Here is a 20863-nt window from a genome sequence, read left to right as displayed (position 1 = left end):
CTTGTTTTTCTTTCGTTTCCAATTTCTTTCCACACGAATAAAACATTTTAATGAGCATTTTATAGCAGATAATTTATACCCGGAATTTGCAGTTTTTTGTCTTTATTTTGACCTCAATTTTTCGTTATTGTTAAGGGATTAAAAGTGGAGAGAGGCAGAGGCAGATTGTGCAGAAAGGTGAGAGAAAAGGAAAAGACTGCAAGACAAGAGAGAACAAAAAAGGGAAGACTTGATCAGAGGAGGAGGTGGTAGGGCTTCTTTTTGCATGAGGTAAAACTGACGCCACCAGCAAAGATTGAATTTCCTGAATTATTTATATTATTTCCTTGCCAAAACACCAAGTAATATTTCTCCTTCCACCCCGAGGTATAAGTATTCCCACTGCCCCTCCAAGTATTATTTAGTGGCATTCCACCCTACGTCCCTCTTTTCCTCCATCAAGTGCTGCGACAACTTTTGACTGTTTTATCCGCAAAATACAACAAAAAGTTTCTTCTCTTTCTTTCTTTTCTCTCTTTTGTTCCGGTGATGACTGCCTCACCATCCCGCCATCATCAAAGTCCCTGCACCCGCTACTTTTTTTACAAAGATGCTTTTTAAATGATTAAACGCTCCGAATTACCAAAAATTTTTGCCGTCGCCTCTTTTTTTTCTTGTTTTTTTCTGGTCTCAGGGCTAAGAATTTTTTGCTGATGTTTTTTTTTTTTCATTCTTTTGGTTTTGTTCAGCTGTCTGTTTGGCTTCTTTTTTTTCTGCTGAGATTTAAGATTTCGTGTGGAATGACATTACGCGAAGTCATGGTGGAGTGACTGGAGTGGGGGGGGGGGGGGGGGGCCGCTAAATGTCACGCAGAGGGAACCCCGCTTCCCTTATCTTCCTCAACAACAAATATTCCAACATTTTAGCCATCGATTTGCGTTTTGATTTGGTTCTTTATTTTTTGCAATTTAATTTGAGGAGTCATAACATTTTAAGACGCAAAACTAAGGGGGGAAAGGGGCCATGAAAGATGAAAGAACATTTTTATTTGGATTTTCATTTGATTGAAATATTTCTGGTTCTTGGAATGGTATGCAAAATTGAAAATGTTTAAATTTAAACTGTTTTTTAATCCATTTTCCGTTTCGAATAATATTTGGGAGTTTTTGGGGATTTATTTTATGGTATTTTATACAGAAAAATTAGAAGAAACAGAGTAGAAAATTCTCCAGATGAATTTATGTTGAATAAATTAAACAATTTTGAAAATTAAATTCTTTAATTTTCCCCATTTACTTAAGAAACCGTGGAGGAAAAATGAGACACTTTATGACAAAAAAAAGAGCTTTACTTATGGAACATCGTAGAGGAAAAACATTCAAAATTATTCCAAAAAGTAAGCCCCGTGATTTATGGTGGAGACTTACCCTCCAGCTCTCTCATTTATTTCCCCTTTTTGTTTCTAGCTAATTTTCTATCACTATTTAAACTTGTTATACCCTTTTGTATCTCCATTTAATTCGTGCAGTTTCCATGAAAGTTTACCTTTTTAATTGAGTGAAAAAAAGCAAAAAAAAAGGCTGGAGCTAGGGAGGTATTAAATTTCCGAACATGGATTGATGCAGGGCGGAACTCTTACTTCTCAATTCAAATCGTTTGTTAAGCTTTTAAACAACAAATACGATACGAAAACTGGAAAATTCTGGCTAATTGGTTTGGCCACCCACCCTCTTCTCACTCTCGTTCCCCATTTTCCGCACAATACACAACATTTTTCTACAAATTAATTCTATAAAATCGTTTTTTCATGGTTCTGCTTTTTTTCTCACATGACAATTGTTTCTTCTCTCCCAACTCTTATCTTCTTTCATTTTTTGTTTTGTGCACATTCACGGTCAAAACCACTTGACCTCCCACGCACCCCCTCCCCACTAAACATAATAGATGGAGAGTGGGGTAAAAGCGGAGAGACTTGTCATCAACTTTTTTCTCTGAGAACAAACAATTTTAAGAAAACTACACTGGAAAGCAGCGCTACAAATGTCACAGGGAAATCATCTTTCTGGATGAAATAATGCTCATTTTTGAAGACAGTCTGAATGACAGAAAAACGACTTCAAAACTTCTTTCGACTGCGTGAAAAGGGGGGTGAATTCTCTGAAGGGAAAAACTCAATCGAATAAAAAACTGTTTCAGATTGCATTCCAGAATCTTTCTTTTTTTGCGGTTGGTAACGGTTTCAATGTTTAAAGTATTTGAGGAAAATTTGTTGGATGGAGTAGAAGGATCAGTTTTGTGTGAAATATCCATATTTCTTAAATTTTTTGTCCGTATTTCATACATTTGTATTTCGTACATCTCTTTATGTATTTTTGCAGTTCTTATCTCTAGAGTTACTATTTCTTTATGTTTTTGTCGCAATTTCCTCATCTTAATCTTTGAATTCTTTAATCATTTCATGTTCTCGAGTTCGCTTTGATTATATTTTAGATAATTAAACATTTGTGTGTTTAAAAGTCTCTTTTATTTGTCTCACTTCTTACTGTTTCCGTATTCGTATTCGTGCGCGTCTTTCCTTCATTTGTTGTCTTTTTTATCTACTATACCTACTATCTTCTAATTGTTTGATGTATTTTCAATGTTACCCATTACCATAATCTTGTAATATATTTCCTTGAGGAAACACTCTCTCAAGTCTCTCCATCTCTACTTCTGCTTCGCATCATTTCATTCCATATGTTTCCCGTCTCTAAGATTTCCTGCCTATGTATCCATATTTTTCTCTCTCTGTTGCTCCCAAACTGATTTCCAATTTCTTCCGGGAATCCACAATCCACATTCTTCTTCCCATAGATCCCTCCTCCTCTTATCTCGCTCTACAACTCCCACAGCTTCTTCTCTTTTTTTTTTGTGGTTTTACCGTTCTGTTTATATCTGCTTTGTTTTGCCTTTATTGTTTTTACGGCATTCTTTGGGAACATTTCTGCCCGTTTCGTTTCCTCCCGAACGATTGAGACAAAGAGAGAGAGTGAGAGAGAAGGAGAGAGAGAGAGAGTGAGCAACATCTTCTTGATTACTGTTTATGTTAAGCTAGTTAGATCCCTTCAACTAAATTTTAAACATTTTATAATTTATTACAACGGCTTATCTCTTGCTTTTGTGTTCATAAAGAGAGAGAGAGACAGAGAAAGAAGATACATGACATATGTACGTATGTATGTACACTCCTCGGATTCCCCTTATTCTATTCTTGCTCTTCTGCGAAATTCATACAATTTTTTCCTTAGTTTGCTTACAAAAAACTGGACATTTTCTATTTGGATTTCCGCTTAATTGGCATTCGAATTGGCGCTTGTGGCTCATTATACCCTTCTCCCTCCTCCCCTACTCAGGCTGTCTCTCTTATGCAACACATTGACTGGCACTTAACCTGCCACAAGCCCCTGCCCCCGTGCCTTGAATGCACCAGTCCCCCCACCATCATTTAAATGTCAGGCACTTGGCGCGCTAGAAGCTAAAACTAAAATCATTTGCCTCTCAGCCATATAGAGGCAGATTGGCAGAGAGAATAGCAAAACAGGAACCAAGCATTGCGGGATACCCTATGAAAAATCAGTCATGTCAATTTGAATTTAAAAAGTTGGCAGATGCCTATGAGAAATGTTCGAAAACTGCAGAAAACTCTCGATGAAACATAAAAACATGCGATATACCGTCCTTTTCTTCGACCCAAACCGCTGACCGAAATGGTTATGCCCTTCGCTCTCAGAAAAAGGGTACCGTACCCTAACGGAGCCACTGCAATGCAGAGAGGCAGAGAAGCAGCAGCTTGATCTGCACAATACAAACACACACACAAACACACACTGGCATAGAGCAGGTAGCAGCCGCCAGGCAGAGATCTGCATCTGCTTCTCTCTCACTCACTCGCTTGCTGGCGCAAAATGCAAGTGAATGGCACAACACACACACACACACACACAAAGCAACACAATACAAAAGCAATATTACGGTTACTGTTTCGTTCTTCCATCTACTTCTTCTTATGTTTTGTGTTCTCCTACCTTTTTTCCTTCCTCGAAAAATTCGGTAAGATTTGCAACTTTTTTGTTTTGTTTCTCGTATTTCTTGCACACTTTTTTTGACTTCTTTTACGCCTCTGCTCTTTCTTGCACTTTTAATATTTTTCCTTTTGGCTTTGATCTTAGCTTTCGATTTTGGCTCTCTATATTCTTGGATTTTTCTTTGGAACACTTTTACACTCTTTTTGATGGGATTTTTTTCGCAGGAGCACAATAAAAAAAATAAATGCTATATTTTGTTGTTGTTTTCGCGGCGTTTTTTCGAAGCGATCGAATCGAATGGAGTGGTGTGAGTGAGCGGTCTACCTTTCCTCCTGATAAAAACGCACAAACTCTTTTCAAATTATTATAAATTTTGTTTGGGTTTTCGATACAAAAAAAAAATACGGACAATTTTCAAAGGAAAGAGAACCGGTTTTAAAATAATTTCTCCTTTACACACGCACACACACAAACGCGCGCGCACACGCACACTTCCACGAGTAAGAGGCAGCAACAGCCACGAGAAATTCACGACGAGTTTTCTGAATTCAGAAAAAAATTCGACACGTTGTTTCCTTCCCGAAAAATTTGTGAGATTTGTGAGATACATTGGGGCGGCAAGGCCGTTCTTTCAAATGCGCCCGCCCTCAGATGTTGCTGGTGCCCGGACACATGTTGTGCGGCAACAAGCACACGCTGCTGATGAAAAAGAGAGGTATGGACAACAGTCAAAATGGTCCAGAAAATGCTAAGCATGGACAGGCTGGGCTCACCCTTCTTTTTAACATACTGCTTTGTTTTGTTGATCAAACACGGTGGTTGGATCTTTTGGTGTTGCTAGACACACTTTACCGTGTGCTGCCAGGCCCAGATGTTCGAGTCGTGGTTCGACAGCTCAGTTCTGCGTTCAAGTATGAGTTCTTGGGAAGTTATCGGGCTAGGCATGTAGGCAGGTGTACCCTATTCTTTTAATATGAAGTTTCAACATATTTGTCCGAAGACACGAATATGGTTATATATATTTCTCGGAAAGACCTATTCTTGACATAACTCTGGGATACTGGATATGGCATAAAATGCAACACCATGCGTATGTGTATATATGTTTTTACATAAAGAGAATATATACACATGTGTACTCCAGGGGCCAGAGACGTTTGTCCGACACACGCATCTGTATGTTTCCCCAATTTGGTAAAATATAATTTTCCAATGGTATTCCATGTTCCATAAGTTTATGAACAGCGTGTGTTCGCACGACAAAGTAAGGTAGCGTTCAGCAACACTCAGAATGTTGCTGTCATGCTGCCAATCACCACCTCGTTGTGGTAATACCCTTTGCACACAAGAATGCGCAACATCGGTGTGTTCGATGGATGGATGTTGCTTTAGTTCGAATTGGATTATGTTTTATTCTCTTTCAAGATAAATCTCTCAGCTCAATAAAACAAATAATATAATTAATTTAGTTACTAAGGAAAACTAATTATGAAAGACAAGGATGGAAAAAGAAGTCGACGGAGCAAAGCGCTGGCTTGGGCTCGAATAGGTTAGATGTTGCCTGTAGTTCGAGTTGCGGTTGCGTTGTGTGGAATGTGTTTGAATGTGGTATGAAATGCAGTGGCAAAACGAAAGACTTGAATTCCATTTTATTTTGAAGGGAAAAATCGTAAGGCTGTTGGGAAAACACGAAAAACTGCTCTTGCTGCTCTTTTTGAACCGGTTCAACCGGATGCAAGGAAGTGGAACAACAACAAAAGAAATTAAAAGGAGTAGGTTGCCAAGAAGCGTTCTCTCTCTCTCTCTCTTCTGGAACCAACCTGACAACCATTTTCAGATTGCTCTCTTTTTCCCCCCTCTACTACTCTCTCACACTCTCTATATCACTCTCTTTCCTTAGTTGTTGTAACGATAAATGGCAGGCAGCAACAACAACCAAAACATCGAACCTGCTGAGAACCGGTTGAGGTTCGCTCTGGCCCAAGGAATGCACAAGAAAATGAGAGAGAGAGAGAGAGAAAGAGATAACAAAAGCAGCAGCAGGCAGCAAAATGCAATGCAATGAACAAAAAAATAGCAAACAGAAACACCACCACCAACAACAACAATAACAAAGCGATTTCAAAGTGGTTTTTGTTTTTGGTCAGTCAACCTAGCAACCATTCACAGTGCAAAACTAGAGAATGACATAAATCTGCGTGGAACAAAAGACTCGAGCAACGAACGTGTTGCAACCGACGGAAAAAAAGATAGATGAAGTGAGCAAAAGAGCGGGTGCAACACTGCAATTGGATTACTGTTACACCAAAGCCAATCTTAAGGGGTTGGGTGTGGGTGTGGGAGTGGGAGGGTTGAATGATGTTGAATCGGTTGGGTGTGAAAGAGTAGGGCAGTGAAAGAAAGAGAGAGAGAGACAGTTTGTGATCCAGCCAGTAGAACGGGTCAAATTTTGAGTGGGTGGTGGTGCTGGGTCAAACCTCTAACACCCACCCAGCACCCAAAATAAGTGAAATGTGAATGGACTTTGAACTCTTTTGGACTTTTTTTTGTTTATTTTTAACTTCTTGTGCAACCTGCACTTTGCACTTTAAAGAGACTCCACTTCTTCTGAGAGACTCCTGGTAACCCTGAAAAATGCACGCAATTCAAATGCACATTTCCATGAGCTCTGATCTTTATTGTTTTCTAGAGTTCGAGTGTGTGGCAGTCGTTTTGTTTTCCCATTGTGTGGGGCCGCGATCTTTGGCCACCAGTTCTGTTGTTAAGCTGTTTTTTTTTTGTTTTCTTCGGCCACTTAGAAGCCGGCAAACAAAATACTCGCAACCCGAAACTCGAACCATGAAAAATGTGACCCAAAAAGCAAGACCCAACAAGCGAAGAAAAACACAAAAAAAAAATAAAAATAAAAACCACAAAATAAATAACAGAAAAATTATGCAAAGCGCAGACAAATGCGCAAATTTGAAAAATGCCACAGCAAATTACAGCTGCGCTTTGAGGCGCCCCCGCTGCCATGACCAAAAGTGCGGGTGGTACGCGGGAAACCAACAGAACTGGCATTTAAAATTTGTTTACCTATTTTTCGGGATGCAAAATCGGTGATGCTCTAACGTTTCAGGTCGTTCCCTGTACTGCTAAGCCACACTGGAAGAGAGAAATCGCATTGCACTGAAAGCTACGGACTGGCACACCGAAAGACCAATAGAGCATTTTGCACTGCTGATCCACACTGGAAAAGAGAGAGTGGCAGAGAAATTGGACTTATTGAAGTTCCCCCTAGTGGGTATACCCAATTAATTGCAGATCTGTTAGCTCAAGAAACCACACCACAAACGAAAAAGCAACTTTAATTTTAAGTTACGGAGCAACGGCGGCGCTTGACTTCTGCTAATGGGTCCCCCCATTGATTTTTTGTTGTTTTTTCTTTCTTTGCGACTGGGTTTGGGCTAGCTTTTGGCAGGCGGGGTATGCTGCGGGGGCGGTGGCGGGGGCGGGGGCTCGGGCCGACAAAAAAGGGCGTTGCTGCTGCCGATGCTGAACAAATATTACTCATGAGCCACAGAGTTCCTGTGACTGTGACTGTGCCTGCGCCTGTGCCCGGCCTGGCCCGATCATGTCGAACAGCATAGCTAACACCCAAGAACAACGTGACGAACATCGAAACAAGCGAATGGGCTACGGCTACGGCTACGGCAAATGGATACGGCCCCAAAGTTGATTTCAAGTTTTGGCTCCGAGCCGCTGACTGATTGTCAGGGCACGATAATGAAATAACAATTTCTGTGGCCATACCCTCATCGACCGGTGACTGTGGTGACTTTCGTTGAGTTGTTAAGCTATGGCAGGAGGACATTTAAATGGAGTCCATTCGTTTATGGGAACATAATTGAAGTAAAATATCGGATTGTTCGAATATTTGCCTTGGGAAATACTTACTCGCTGAAACTAAACATTAATTTCAATACTTTTCTCCATTTTCCTTAATTGTTTGCTTTTATTTCTATAGTATTGAAAGATTTACATTTTTTATTTGTTAAAATTTAGTACAAATATTTCGAAACTTTAGTTTTTGCACAACATTTATGTTAGTTTGTGGTAATAGTTTTTTATTTATAGAATTTGTGTCAGTTTTAGTGTTTTAATTTATATATTTAGTATTCAACTAAATGCTTGTGGAATTTGGGGTCTTAACAGGGTATGCACGATGCCCTCTGACGCCAATGAAGTGCCCGGGCCCTTCTTTATGATTTTTTAATGGCTCTGCCTCTGCTCTCTCCCCCTCTGTTTCTCGCAATGTGACTCTGTAGGAGTACGAATCTACCATACATATGTGGCATAGTTTCCTGAGCGAAAGAGCAGAACGTGCAGCAACGCAATGGGCATTCCTCATGTGTTTTTGTTGTTTTGTTGTTTTGTTGTTTTTTCTCTTCTGTGTTGTCAACTTTGTTGTTGGTCTTTGGGCTGTGGCTCCTCTTTAGCATGCAAGAGTGCGCGCGCCTGCGCCCCCAGACTATGGCGAATGTGGTATCATAATCATATTATTTATGATTGTATTTGCTTTTGTATGTGCCACACAGCGAAAGCGGCAATGAGGCAGAGGCAGAGGCAGAGGCAGGCACATGGAGAGGGGACAGTGGGCAGGGGCAGAGCTTCATCACCGATTCCCTGGCAAATGTGGCAATGTAATTGCCGTTTTGTGGTCTCCACACTGGCTGTTGGCTGTTGGCTTTTGGCTGTTTGCCTCTCGGTTGTTTCTGTTTCTGTTTCTGTTTATGTTGTTGTTTTGCTGTGTTACTCAGGCATCTTTTGTGTGCCACTCACTTCACTTCTTTTCACTTCACTTCACTTCGGGCCACATCAACTTCAGCTTCAACATGGACTGTGGACTGTGGACTGTCGACTGGCGGACTGCTGGACTGTGGCGACTGGCTACAAAAGAGAGACAGCTCCAATGAAGTCGAGGGATCGTTGGTTGAGAGCATATGTTTTTGCCATTTTCAAGGGCACTCAGTGTCTCCCCCTGGATGGTGGATGGGGGATTGAGAGGCATGGGGCATGGGGCATGGGGCGGCATGACTGTCCAACCCGTTGAAATGCTTATCGATCGCTCGGACTAGCAGGCCTATGAATCATTTGTCAATTGTTTCACAAACCCAAACTGAATATGCAAATTGCTTTGGCCCTCCTGCTCTCTCACTCCCACTCTTTCGGATCGGTGAATAGGTCCGTGAATGAGTGCGCACAAGTGTGAATAATCATGTGAATAAGCCAGGCAACTGAAACCGAACATTAAAACAGCAGCTCCAATGCTCGCATGATACATAATCAGCATCCATGAACTAAGTTTAGCAGTAATTTCCCATAAGTGAACGGCAACATACGCCCAGTTCTCCGAATGATCGGACTTAGATTGCAAAATATATATTTTAATCAGCCATAAGATGCATTTTTGTGTGATATTTTCATAGAATACAATTCGTGGAGTGGAAATGAAAGCTAATTTAAGCTGCTCCTAGAGCGCTTGCTGGGAGTCTCCAAAGAGTCAGTTAATTTATGGCAAGAACATCTTTGGGAAATTATGTGAAAAATGCATGGACCACAGCAGAAATGAAAGAATGAGGCAATGGGAAGGAAAAGCAAAAGGAAAAGGGAGAATTGAGAGCTATGCAAATATGCATGGGCCGATAACGGAGCCTTGAAGTTGCCTATCCCCCCCCCCCCCCCCCCCCCTCTCGTTCTATCTCTCTCTGTCTGTCTTTCTGCTTTTGTTGGGCAGAATTCGTTGCCATGGCACAGACATAGATTGAAGGCCGCCGAGCAATGCATAGAGATAAGTTCGATTCCAACTTCGACTCCAACTTCGAGTTGCAGCTTGAAGCTGAAGTCCAGGCCGTGGTCAATGCTTGTTGCTGATGGCATCACGCTGTTCACAGCGGAGCACTAACAACAACAACAACAACAACAGCAACAGCAACAGCAAACAAAAACCAAAACAAAAGAACAAACATTTTCGGATGCAAAGCATTTTCGAGAGACAAAAGTCGCGGGGCTCTGTGTGTGCATATTGGTCCGCTCGATGGCCCTGACCATTGGCACAGTGGGCGCCTCCGCTGATGCCGCAAATTAAAAATACATTTCCCAAAGAGCACAAACTCAAATTAAAATTTTAATTGTCTTGATAAATTGCGACTGAAAGTTTGAGCCGAACCAAATGTTTCAGTCCCCGATCAGAATGCCCGCCAAAAAACGCATTGCGCTCTGCCATGGCATTCCATTTTGATTGGAATTTTGGGTAAAGAATGGAAAAATATCCTCATAATACAACAAAGAAAGGTGGAATTGAATTTATTACGAAATAAATACACCTAATTAATAAGACTAAATCAAATTTAGGACTTAATTTAGGTTCAAAAAATGTTCTGCGGCAATTAGCAAGGGTAGAAATATGCTCATTAAATTGAAACACAAAAATGTGCTCCATGCGCGAGGAAAACTATTAATTGGCGTGGCAATTAGTGCCTAAAGTGGAAGGTAGAATTGTCTGCATAATATTACAAAAAATGGCACTTAACTTTCACTCAGATTTGCATGGCATGTTCTTCGCTTTATTAGCTAGAATTTCCATCAATTACGATACGTTTTTTTGTTAGTATTTTATGAACAGAAATGATTAAAAGAAAATATATTCGAAAAAAGTATACGCCATAATTCCAAAGTAAATACTGGTAGCCCATTAATTTGGGTCTTAGCCAAGCGACGTGCCCTGATCTATGCACAACGAAGATCTTCGAAATGCCAAGTGAAGATTCAAAGCACGTACAAAATTGCTAATATTTGAAAACAATTTATCCATCAGATGGAAACAATCCGTAGAATAAATGTCTGAATGTTGCTTTTGGGGTTCCCTCACCACTGTGATGCAATCCCCAGTCCCCAATCCCCAATCCCCCCGCTGCGGTGGTTCGTTCGTGTAATGCGATTCAATCAATACGCTCATCGCAATGTTCTCGAGCTTTGGAGTTGCTCGGGCCGCCGCTCTCCACCAGAGTCTACGGTGATCGGTATCGTGGCTGCTGTGATCTTGGCCTCGTTGGCCACAAGCCAACAGCCAATAGCCAGCCCCTAGTTGTTCCCTCTACCCAAAAAGCCATCAAGTTCTACTGCTTAGTAGTACCTGCTTGAAAAAGTGATTCGTTTGATGCCATTTCGTAGCACATTAAAATACACACTCAAATATTCACTTAGTTCGTGGGGTGGCGGACTCCAACTTGCTCTTACTCTGAACATCGCCGCAACTCACTTGGGATTGAGTCACGCCCACTAAAGCTACCATATGATTATCGGGTAAATTGTATAATTTACTCCATTAAAGTGAGTGGCAGAGTGAGAGACCGAGAGAGGCTGCCACACTCCCCTCACCTGTAGGTTTGAGTGTCTGTTTGGCTTGTTTTTTGTTTTGTTCATTCAAAGTCGCCAAACTTTGCTTTCCGTTTTAGTTTAGTTTGGCGAATGGAACATGAAACATGCATAAAATAAATAAAATAAACCCTACCGCCCCCCAAAACGTGTGGTGTGAACGTGTAAACACGAAGCAAAGACATACAAAAAAATGGAAAATCAAAAATCGTGAAAAATATTATAGAGAGCGAAAGAGATCGTTGGAATAATAATTTATCTTGGAATAAGTACAATATTTACACAAATGTGAACGTTTCCTTGATCACAAATATGTGTGTTGCACATGCCGCCATCATTCACCTGTCTCTAAAATAGAAATAGAAAGGAATAGGACTTCGCCTGGAAGTGTCTCTGCAAACTGCACTTTAAATGAAGATCGGATCACTTCATTCATAGATCGCAGATCCGCATAGATTTAGCAATTAAATCAAAAAGGCAAACAATTATCAATTCTTAGACTCCTTTCCCAGACAATATTTTCTGCCCCCACACCCCACAACAGCCCACCCTCCCTCTATTCGATATCCCCTTCTCTAGTCACTGATTATGTCTTGGCTTAATTGCTGTAAATGTGGAGTTGTACTTGCAGTGGCAGTGGTGCGGTGGAAGTTGCAGTTGCAGTTGCAGTTCCAATTGCCTGCCCATAGTTGGGTGTTGGACAGGCAGTCGCACACAAAAGCATGCACACGCGCACGCCATGTGGACACTGTGTGGTGTGGTGTGGTGTGTGGATTGTGTCGCAGTCTGAAGTTGTCTAAAATTTGACAGTTGTATGAGATTTATGACGCCGTACACTCGATCATATTTGACTTAATTGACAGCGGCAGCCACGACAAACTGCCATCGGCATCTGTCAAGAGTCACAGCAGCCAGCAACAGCAGCATAGGAGAATGCAACAAAGTAGAGACAGCAGCGGCGATAAGACTGCCGCCTGTTATATGATACGTTTCTGACCGATACTTTTTGAGAAATATTGTACATGAAACCTTTCACTGCATGAATGCAACAACAAATCCTGATCAAAAGTTTCATCGTTCAGCAACAAAAAAACGCCGATGGAAAAGATTTTGCATGTCAAAAGCATCTGGAGCAGCGTGTGTGTGTGTGGGGGGGGGGGGAGCAGGTGTTACATTGACTCGCATTTTGGTAAATTCTCTTTAATTGTGACCTCAAAACGGTGTAGGATGTCACGCAGTGCCCCTCCCCCCATTCCGTCTGTGCACCATGTTTCTATCTCTCCCGCCCTCTCACGCTTCCAGAAAATCAATTAGAAGGCCGCAGCAGCAACAGCAAAAGAAATAGCGAATGCGCTGCCCTCTTATTCGGCAGCATAAGAGAAGGAGCATAGAAGAGAAGAGAAGTAGAACAGCAGCAGCAGCAGCGGAGTGCAAGAAACTGAAAGAGTGTGGGAGAGCAGCAGAGTTGTTTGTTGTTGCTGTCATTTTGCTCTCATTAATGTTGTTGTTTAATTGTAACCCTAACAAACAAACTTGTAATTAACACATTTCTACCTTCTGCTGGCCCCACACACATACACATATTTTTTCTCTTCCCCCCAGCCCTCTTCAAACCTTTCACGCATCATAGAAATCAATTACAACGAAATCTGATTTCTTGCTGTTGTTCTGCTTATCTTTTTGGGTCTCTGTCGTCCGTGTCCAAGGTAAATATGTATATCCAAGAAAGGTGTTGGCTCTCGAGGCTGTGTTTGAAGTGTCCCCCAATAGGTGGGAGTGCCTAACCTTCCAATTAATATACCTTGTCCAGCCATCCTCTCGGTCGCTTTCCTCAGCCTCTGCCTCTTCCTCTGCCCATACACGTGACATCTGCAAGTGGGAGTGGGAGAGAGATCGAGCGAACTGGAGTGGGTAGTGGCGGGAATGAGAGGGGAATGGGTGCGCTAGGGTTACTGCACTTTGGCTAAGTGCGTCCGCGGGCTGCCGCAGCGATGACATCGACAGCGACTGCGAGACAGCATCGGGCAATAAAAATAATAAGTGGAAGGGAGAGCGGATGAGCCCAGTTCGCTGGGAAAAGACAAGTAACGGTTCTATCTGGCCCAGCACTGTGCCTCTGTCCCTGTCCCTGTCTCCGTCGCACATGCCATAAATTGGACACATTGTTGATAAAGCGCAACTTTATATGTTTTATATGAAGCTCTCCATCTCTCTCTTTCTTTCGGACACCGCCACCGGCGACGATACCATCATCATTATTGTCATCATCATCGTCGTCGTCAGAGCCCATCATCATGGGATCTCCTCTCTCTCTTGCTCTCGCTTTCTGCAACGCCCATCAATGGTTTTCATCATCCAACATTGTTATCAGCATCGTTGGCTATAACAACAGGAACAACAGGAACAAGACCAACAACCAGCACTTGTCGTGCCACAAACCACATCCCAACCCAACCGCCTGCCACCACCCTGCCCCTGCTTCAACTGGGCCCTGAACCTAAGCTCCTGCCCCATCCCACAGCCCTGGTACTGAAATGACGTTGGAAAAAGAGCGAAATAAAGCCGAAAAAAAGAAACAAGTCAGAAAAATTTGCCCGAAACTTAGATATCCTAACAGGGATGCATCGTTCCTAGAAGAGGACAGAAGGCCAAGAAATTAAATGTGAAAAAAATAAACTTTACGGAATAAAGGAACTAAGATTCCAGCAAATTGTTAATCATCTATGAAACAATTTATTAAAATTAATATTATTATTATCAACTCAACTCACTGCAAACATTTGGTCAAAATCATGATACCCACCGTCAAGGGGCTGCAAAAAAAAGGAGATGATGATACGATGAATAAATGCTGATAATGTTGAATGTGGCGCATAAATGACGCTCAAATGACACACGCACACACGATACCACATGCTATACACTGAGGCCATAGCTATGACCATACTTAGATGCAGATACTCGAAAGCGACTTCAAGTCCACATTTAATGAACTCCAGACGAAAAAATCTCAGCCCGAAAAAACTTGCTGGCAAAGGATAAAGCTTGGCATGGCAAAGACACTGGTCAAAGTTTTTAAATAGATTCAAAAAATACTCCTCTGACTTTTGAGCTCGTTAAAACTGCTAAAACGAGGAAAGAAAGGTAACACTTACTTGAATCTTTGAAGTTCTCTGTGAAGAGAGCATCAATTGACGTAATATGAAGAAGTATCAATGTCTTATTGATACCAAAACGATAACAATTCTTCCATGTACAATTTGTTAAAATGATTTCTACAGATCATAACCCTAAATCACATACCAACTGCCGATTGAGTTTCAAGAGTAGCTTTATCGAAACTTTTATTCCCTAAGTTGCCCGAATTCTAAACATATTTTTCTGTTGAACTTTTATATGTTATGCATATTTTTTAGCTTAATATATGTTTATTTGCATATTCTTTTGGCATTAAGCCCTTTATTTTTTGGCTTTTATTTAATTGGTATACTCGTATTTGTCACTCGTACACGCACACACACACACACAGCCAAAAAACACATTGTATACAAATTGTTATGGCCCAAAAATGGTGCACATTAATATTTACATAAACTCTTTTTTTTTTGGCAGTTTTCGTTTGGCCACAACGGAACGTTTTTTTAAACTTATTTATTGTTGTTTTTTTTTGTAATATTTATTTGGTTATTTGTTGGTGTGTGTGTGTGTGTGTGTGTGGTGCTGCTTCCTTCTGCCTCTGTCTGCAGGCGTTTTGTCGGTTGATAGATTGCAGCTGGTCGCCGAGGAAACATATCTGGTTGCTCCAACTGTTCAACGCATACCCTGTACGATGCCAAAAATGTACAGCCACAGGGTGTATGCGATTTTCGGAAGCTTTGGGAAGACACACAATGATTGCAGCATAAAATGTTGGAAGTCAGACGTCGGATATCCCATTAAAGCTTTGATCAATACAAGAAAAATCACCATTTTAAACCTGGATACTAAGAGAAAATGAATCATTTTGGCAGAATGCTGCTGAAAGACTAACTTTCTTTCTGTATTTTATTAGTTTTACTCTTGTGAATATATACACAATTGTTTCCCAATACAATGAGAGATTGAATGAACCATTGGATCGAGTACTCCCAGGCTCTGCTTCATTCTGGCTTGATGCGTTTCTGCCAATTTTTCATACATGTGCATGCCCCGTCAGTCTGTCTGTCTGGCTGAGAAAATTGCCCAGCTAATGGCTATTAAGGCCCAGACTCCAAAACTGCGAAACTCCAACTGGAACGAAACTGCAGCCCGAGCCGCGCGCTGTCCCCGTGTCCCGTGTCCATTGAAATGCGTTCCCGAAATTGCATTTGTCGCTCGTTGGGTTTCTTGTTCCATTTACAGTTTACATTTTTGTTTCGGGCTGAAGGGTTTTTGCTGCTTCTCCGCTCCTTTTAGTTGGGTTTTTTTTATTTTTCTTAGCTAATTTATTATTGAGAAAGCGGCAGACCAGCGTGCTCTCGTTCTCGTTCTCGTTGCGCTCACATCTGATCCTTTTTTTTGGGTTGGCTCATCTGTCAAAGGAGCTGTCAAATTATTAAGCGTTACCCGGGACATGTGAAATATGCCCTGAACTTTGGCCAGAAAGGAATCACCCACAAAAAAATTGTATAAATATATGTGCTACGCCAGCCAATGCACTCAAACAAAAAATACTCGGGATAAGCTGTTAAAAAAAAAAAACGAGAAGGAACGTTGTGAGACGCGTCACAAGTGGAGTTGCATTAAAAGTGAAAAATCGTTGGATTTCCCGCATTTCTTTATGCTTTAATCGTTTTGTATTTTTGTCAGTGTAGAAACCCAGTCAAAGCTCTCAAGATTGATCACCATCTGTAGTGCCCGCTCTCCACTTTACCCCCCTCGCTGCGGCACCATCTCATGCCTCCTCAATGCTTTAACACTCCCCTCGTTTTTCTATGTTCTTTTTTTCTTTCTGTTCTTGTTGCACTCTTCCAAGACCGCAATGCATTTTCAGGGGCAGCTTGACAATTCGTCACTCTTTTCGTTTGGCAATAGAGCTAGCAAGAGAGACAAGGAGCGAGGTAGTGGTAAGCGCTCCCCCTCCTATGTGTTCTAACCCCATCCACTAGCTTCACACTCCACATCGCAAGTAATTCATCAGCCACGCATTCTCATTGTTTCCTCGCTCATTTCTCTTGCTACAGCCCAACCGCCCGTTGCCAGTGCGTATTGCCCGCTGACGCATGACACCCCTACAGCTACCTGTACCCCACCCACACACCCCTCTCTCTCTCTCTCTCTCTCTCACTCTCACTCTCACTCCCCATGTGCTGTGCGACGGATGTGAACGCGGAAAACGCACTTGGCGTCGATTTGCTTAATTGGTAAGAGCGTAAGAAGGTCTTTGCCTGGAAGGCCTACCAACCGCGTACCTCTAAGCAGTACATATCAAGGTAGCTCTGCTATGGACAGTCGTTTGTGGCTTCATCTAGTGCACTTTGTAGAACTAATTGAAGCAAGAAGAACAAGCCAGATCCATTCCTTTTAGAATTTCCCTTAAGCGAAGGCTCTGTTGTGAGCATTTTTTATTTATTTCCCTTCGAAATAATTGTCTTTAGTTGCCCAAAAAGAGTATACTTCGGTCAGTGTATATCCATGATTATATTTCTATGCAGATATCCATCTCTTCCTCTCTCTCTATTGTACGCTCTTATTTCATTCTTTCTCTCCGTGTTCCATTCTACCCTCTACACTGGCTCTGTCTCTTATCAGACTCCCGTCGACCATTGTCGTCAATCAAACTTTGGTGACTTGCCAGACGAAGTCGCCGTCGGTCTGTGGCGTGGGTTCTGGCCCCTCTCTATCCCTCACTCTTTTTTGTTCATGGTCGAGATAGGTGCGTGTGAAGTTTTTAATTTTCAACATTAATTTAAAGACAATTCTTTATGTTCCTCTAACATTTCGCACGCGCAGGCGCAAAAGGCGTCGAAGCGTGTCCCAGGTTTTAGTTGCCTTTTTTTCCTTTTATGTTCCCATTTTTTGTTAGACAACAAACCAAAAATTAATGAGAAATGCAAAAATCCACACGCCAAAAGTGTTGCAGTGCAGAAAAATCCACAAAGTGTCAGGTCACGCCGGCGCAGTGGCCTCGAGCGGCAGCTGCCATTCCTTTGGTTGCCTTTTTGTGGAGAGGTGTCAGCACGGCTGATCTCTTGCAGGAGTATACGCGAGGGCGTGGCAGCTCCACAGGTAGAAGGTAGGAGGCTCCAAAAATCCAATTGGCAATTGCCGATGCCATGTGGCTACCCTTTTTTGTTAGCCTTGGGGGCACGTGGCCATCAGCAGTGGGGTCAATGCCTGATGATTGTTTAGGCTCCTTTTTCTGACGCCTGCAGAGCACGCCAGAACATGATCAGCTCAAAGCATTTCAGAATGCAACTCACAGTTTTGCTCAGCATTGTTCTCATGGGTGAAGAGTTTAAGGGATTGGGACAGAACGTTTAGAGACCAAGAAGTTTAGCGACCGAGAGGTGCGGCTGCATAACGCGTGAATTGCATTGAATATATCGATTTGATGATGATTTGTTATGTTGCTGCTGTGTCTGCTGTCCTTTGTGGACATTTTCAGACCTGACACAGAGAGATTTACTTTCCTTGCTGTTTTTTTCTTTGTCCAGTGTATCTTAGGCGTCGCTTTGTGGCGCTTAACCTCAATATTTGGTGAGCTTTTCCCTTCAGTTCGTTTTACTTTTACTCGGTTCTCATGTTTCGCTCTTTTGTTGCCTTGCCCCCACAGCAGCCCATCCAGACCCCGGCCAACCCTTTTCCCGATGCCTGCATCCGCTGCGTTGTCTCTGCCTGCTGTCTGCCGTTCTCCTCCTTGCCGCTTGTCTGGCTCGGTGCTATCTTTCTGTAGATTTATTGTGTGAATTGGCATTGACAAAGTGCATTGGATTGGTTCTTTTCTCTCTCTCTCTCTCTCTGCAATGCACTTCGTTGCCTGTGTTTCGTCTTCTTGTTCATGGCACATGCCGCAAGCCGCACACCGCACGCCGCACGCTGCATGCCGCATGCCACCCATACCCATCTCCATACCCCTTCGCACTCACTCGCTCGCTCACTCATTCTGCTTGGCTGTCGTTTTTAATGTGTTTTGATAACAATTCCATTAAAAGTGAAGAAGTTTATAATAATAATTTCGAGTAGCCGTGAGGCTGGATTGCCTGCCTGTAGCCGCCGATACCCTATAGCCTCTGCCCTTCAGGGCATTATAATTTCGTAGTGAGGAAAACCTTAACTTCAGCTGTGCACCGTGGTAGCCCTGAGTTCTACACAGATTCACAGGAGAGGGTATTCTGGGACATGCTTCGTGCCTTGGCTGCTCTTTTTGATTCAATTGATTGTTGTCAGTCCATCACATGGCATTGGACCAACGACCATATCTGTGCGCACAAATGCATGGCTCGTATGGAGTTTGGAGTATGGATAATATGGGCTAGGGTATGGGCGCATGGGCTGGGGTTCGACGTTGACCCAATATGCCATGTGCTTTATTGCAATCAATTTGCCCTCTTGTTTGTCAATTAGTTTTGAGTACTGGGTACGGGGTACGGGGTGTGGGAGTGTGATTCTGATTGTTAGTGCAGTTGTTGTTTCATTGTTTTATGCTGTTATTGGTGTTGCCGCTGCCACACGTCTGTAGCTGCCACTGCTGCTGGCATTTGAAGCCAAACAGCCAAACTTTTAATTGGCTGCATTATTTATTGTTTTTCACTTCGCCGAGCAACCACAAAATATTCTCTCCTCCAGGCCAGCAACTCTCCACCTACGGCACTCCGCTTTTACATGAATAATCATAATTGTTGCACTCTCAAAAGGCATTAAAGTTGTGTGTGCTTTAAGCTCGCTGTCTGCCATCTCTTCTCATCTTTCTCATTGTTCGCCAAAGCTGGCCAAGCTCCTAAATAATTGTATGAATACCAACAAACACTCATCCATGGAATAATCCACTAAACAATACTCGGAATAGGGCTTTGAAGTTGTTGTAATTAAAGAATTTCTCTTGGGATTATTGTGCAAAAAATGCAAACCAAACATGTAACTCTGGACGGGGAATTGATATTATCTTTTTAGAGTAAACAGCTGAAATATAGAAACATTTGGAAACTCTACAAATGTGCCAGGATTGAGCTTGCCATCAGCTGCACAAATTCGCAGCATCCCAAACTACTTGACAGGACTGAAGAAATAAACTAATTAATAATCAGAAAATATTACAACAGAGGAACTTCTCTTTTGTTGCATAATTTCTGCATATTTAATGGGCGCTCTTTGCAGTGACAAAAGGCAGACCATCGGAAGGAGAAGCAGGACAACGTGACTCAGGATGTTGCAAGTTTTTTTTTCACTCTATATTTTGTATGTGCAGAAATCTACAATTAAACGTACAAATTGCCATAGCAGTCGCATTGGTGTGCTTCAATTTCGTTTGCATCAAACATTTCCACACATTTGCAGGTGCACAAACAGAGAAGTAACAAGGTGGCATATGGAAGTGCCACAGCAACAACAAGTGCACACAACATCAGCAATGACAAAACCATCTATTAGGACACCCCCCCGGACACAGCTGCCGAGCGATTCACTGTTTGTAGAGCTTAAGGACGAGAAGAGACGATTCCAAAATGCCATAGAGCAGAGCGAAGTGAGTGCCACAAAGGGCTGTGTAGTAGTGTTTGTGTTTGTGTACTTATAATTATTTAACTCTTTTGCATGTTGGTACATACGGTTATAACCCTGCTCGTACCGCTACCATACCCAAACCTTGTGCGTTGCTAGCGCCAGATGAAGATTAATTATGCCAGAGGAAACATTCGTAACATTTTTCATGCTTAATATTGTAGCACAGCACGTGGAGTAAAACTAACTTATTAATAATAATAATTGTTTCATGTGCACAGAGTCCACGTCTATTTACACAGCAACCCCCGCCCTGAACATGTGTCACAAAAGGAAGATCCCACCCGGGTCGGGTCGGGCCGGGTCGGGTCGGAGGTCTGTTTTGAAAAATGATTTTTAGCGGCTTACGTCTGTGGCTTGTGGGGGTATGGTATGGGCCTGGGAACACCAAGAACTAGTTTAACCTTATTTACCAGCACACCCCAGCCCCTCTATAACGCTGCTGGACACTGCTTGACCAGAGAGCATGGGAAATAGAAGAGCCACAGGGAGAGGGTGAGAGCCGTTTCTAACGAATTTCGTATACACTATTCAGCTATTATTTATTTATTTGTTTTATTTGTGTTCATACTTATTATGGCTCCACCTTTGAATTAATTCAATTCGCTTAAACAATTATTTAATTTATATTTATTTATTTATTTATTTGTTTGTTCATTTTGCAATAA

General features: G+C 42.1%; 1 protein-coding gene across 1 annotated transcript in view; it reads right to left on the bottom strand.

The window, feature by feature from the left end:
• LOC117588322 (box A-binding factor) overlaps window positions 1–4797 on the bottom strand; it is an 86805-nt gene extending 82008 nt beyond the window's left edge. The window contains exon 1 of the mRNA XM_034279519.1: window positions 4044–4797. The gene's annotated coding sequence lies outside the window, so the exon portion shown is untranslated. The remainder of the gene's footprint in view (window positions 1–4043) is intronic.
• Between the last annotated feature and the right edge of the window lie 16066 nt (window positions 4798–20863).

The sequence above is a fragment of the Drosophila guanche genome, unplaced genomic scaffold, assembly GCF_900245975.1.
Source record: "Drosophila guanche unplaced genomic scaffold, DGUA_6, whole genome shotgun sequence".
Classification (NCBI taxonomy): domain Eukaryota; kingdom Metazoa; phylum Arthropoda; class Insecta; order Diptera; family Drosophilidae; genus Drosophila; species Drosophila guanche.
This window is presented reverse-complemented; position numbering and strand designations above follow the sequence as displayed.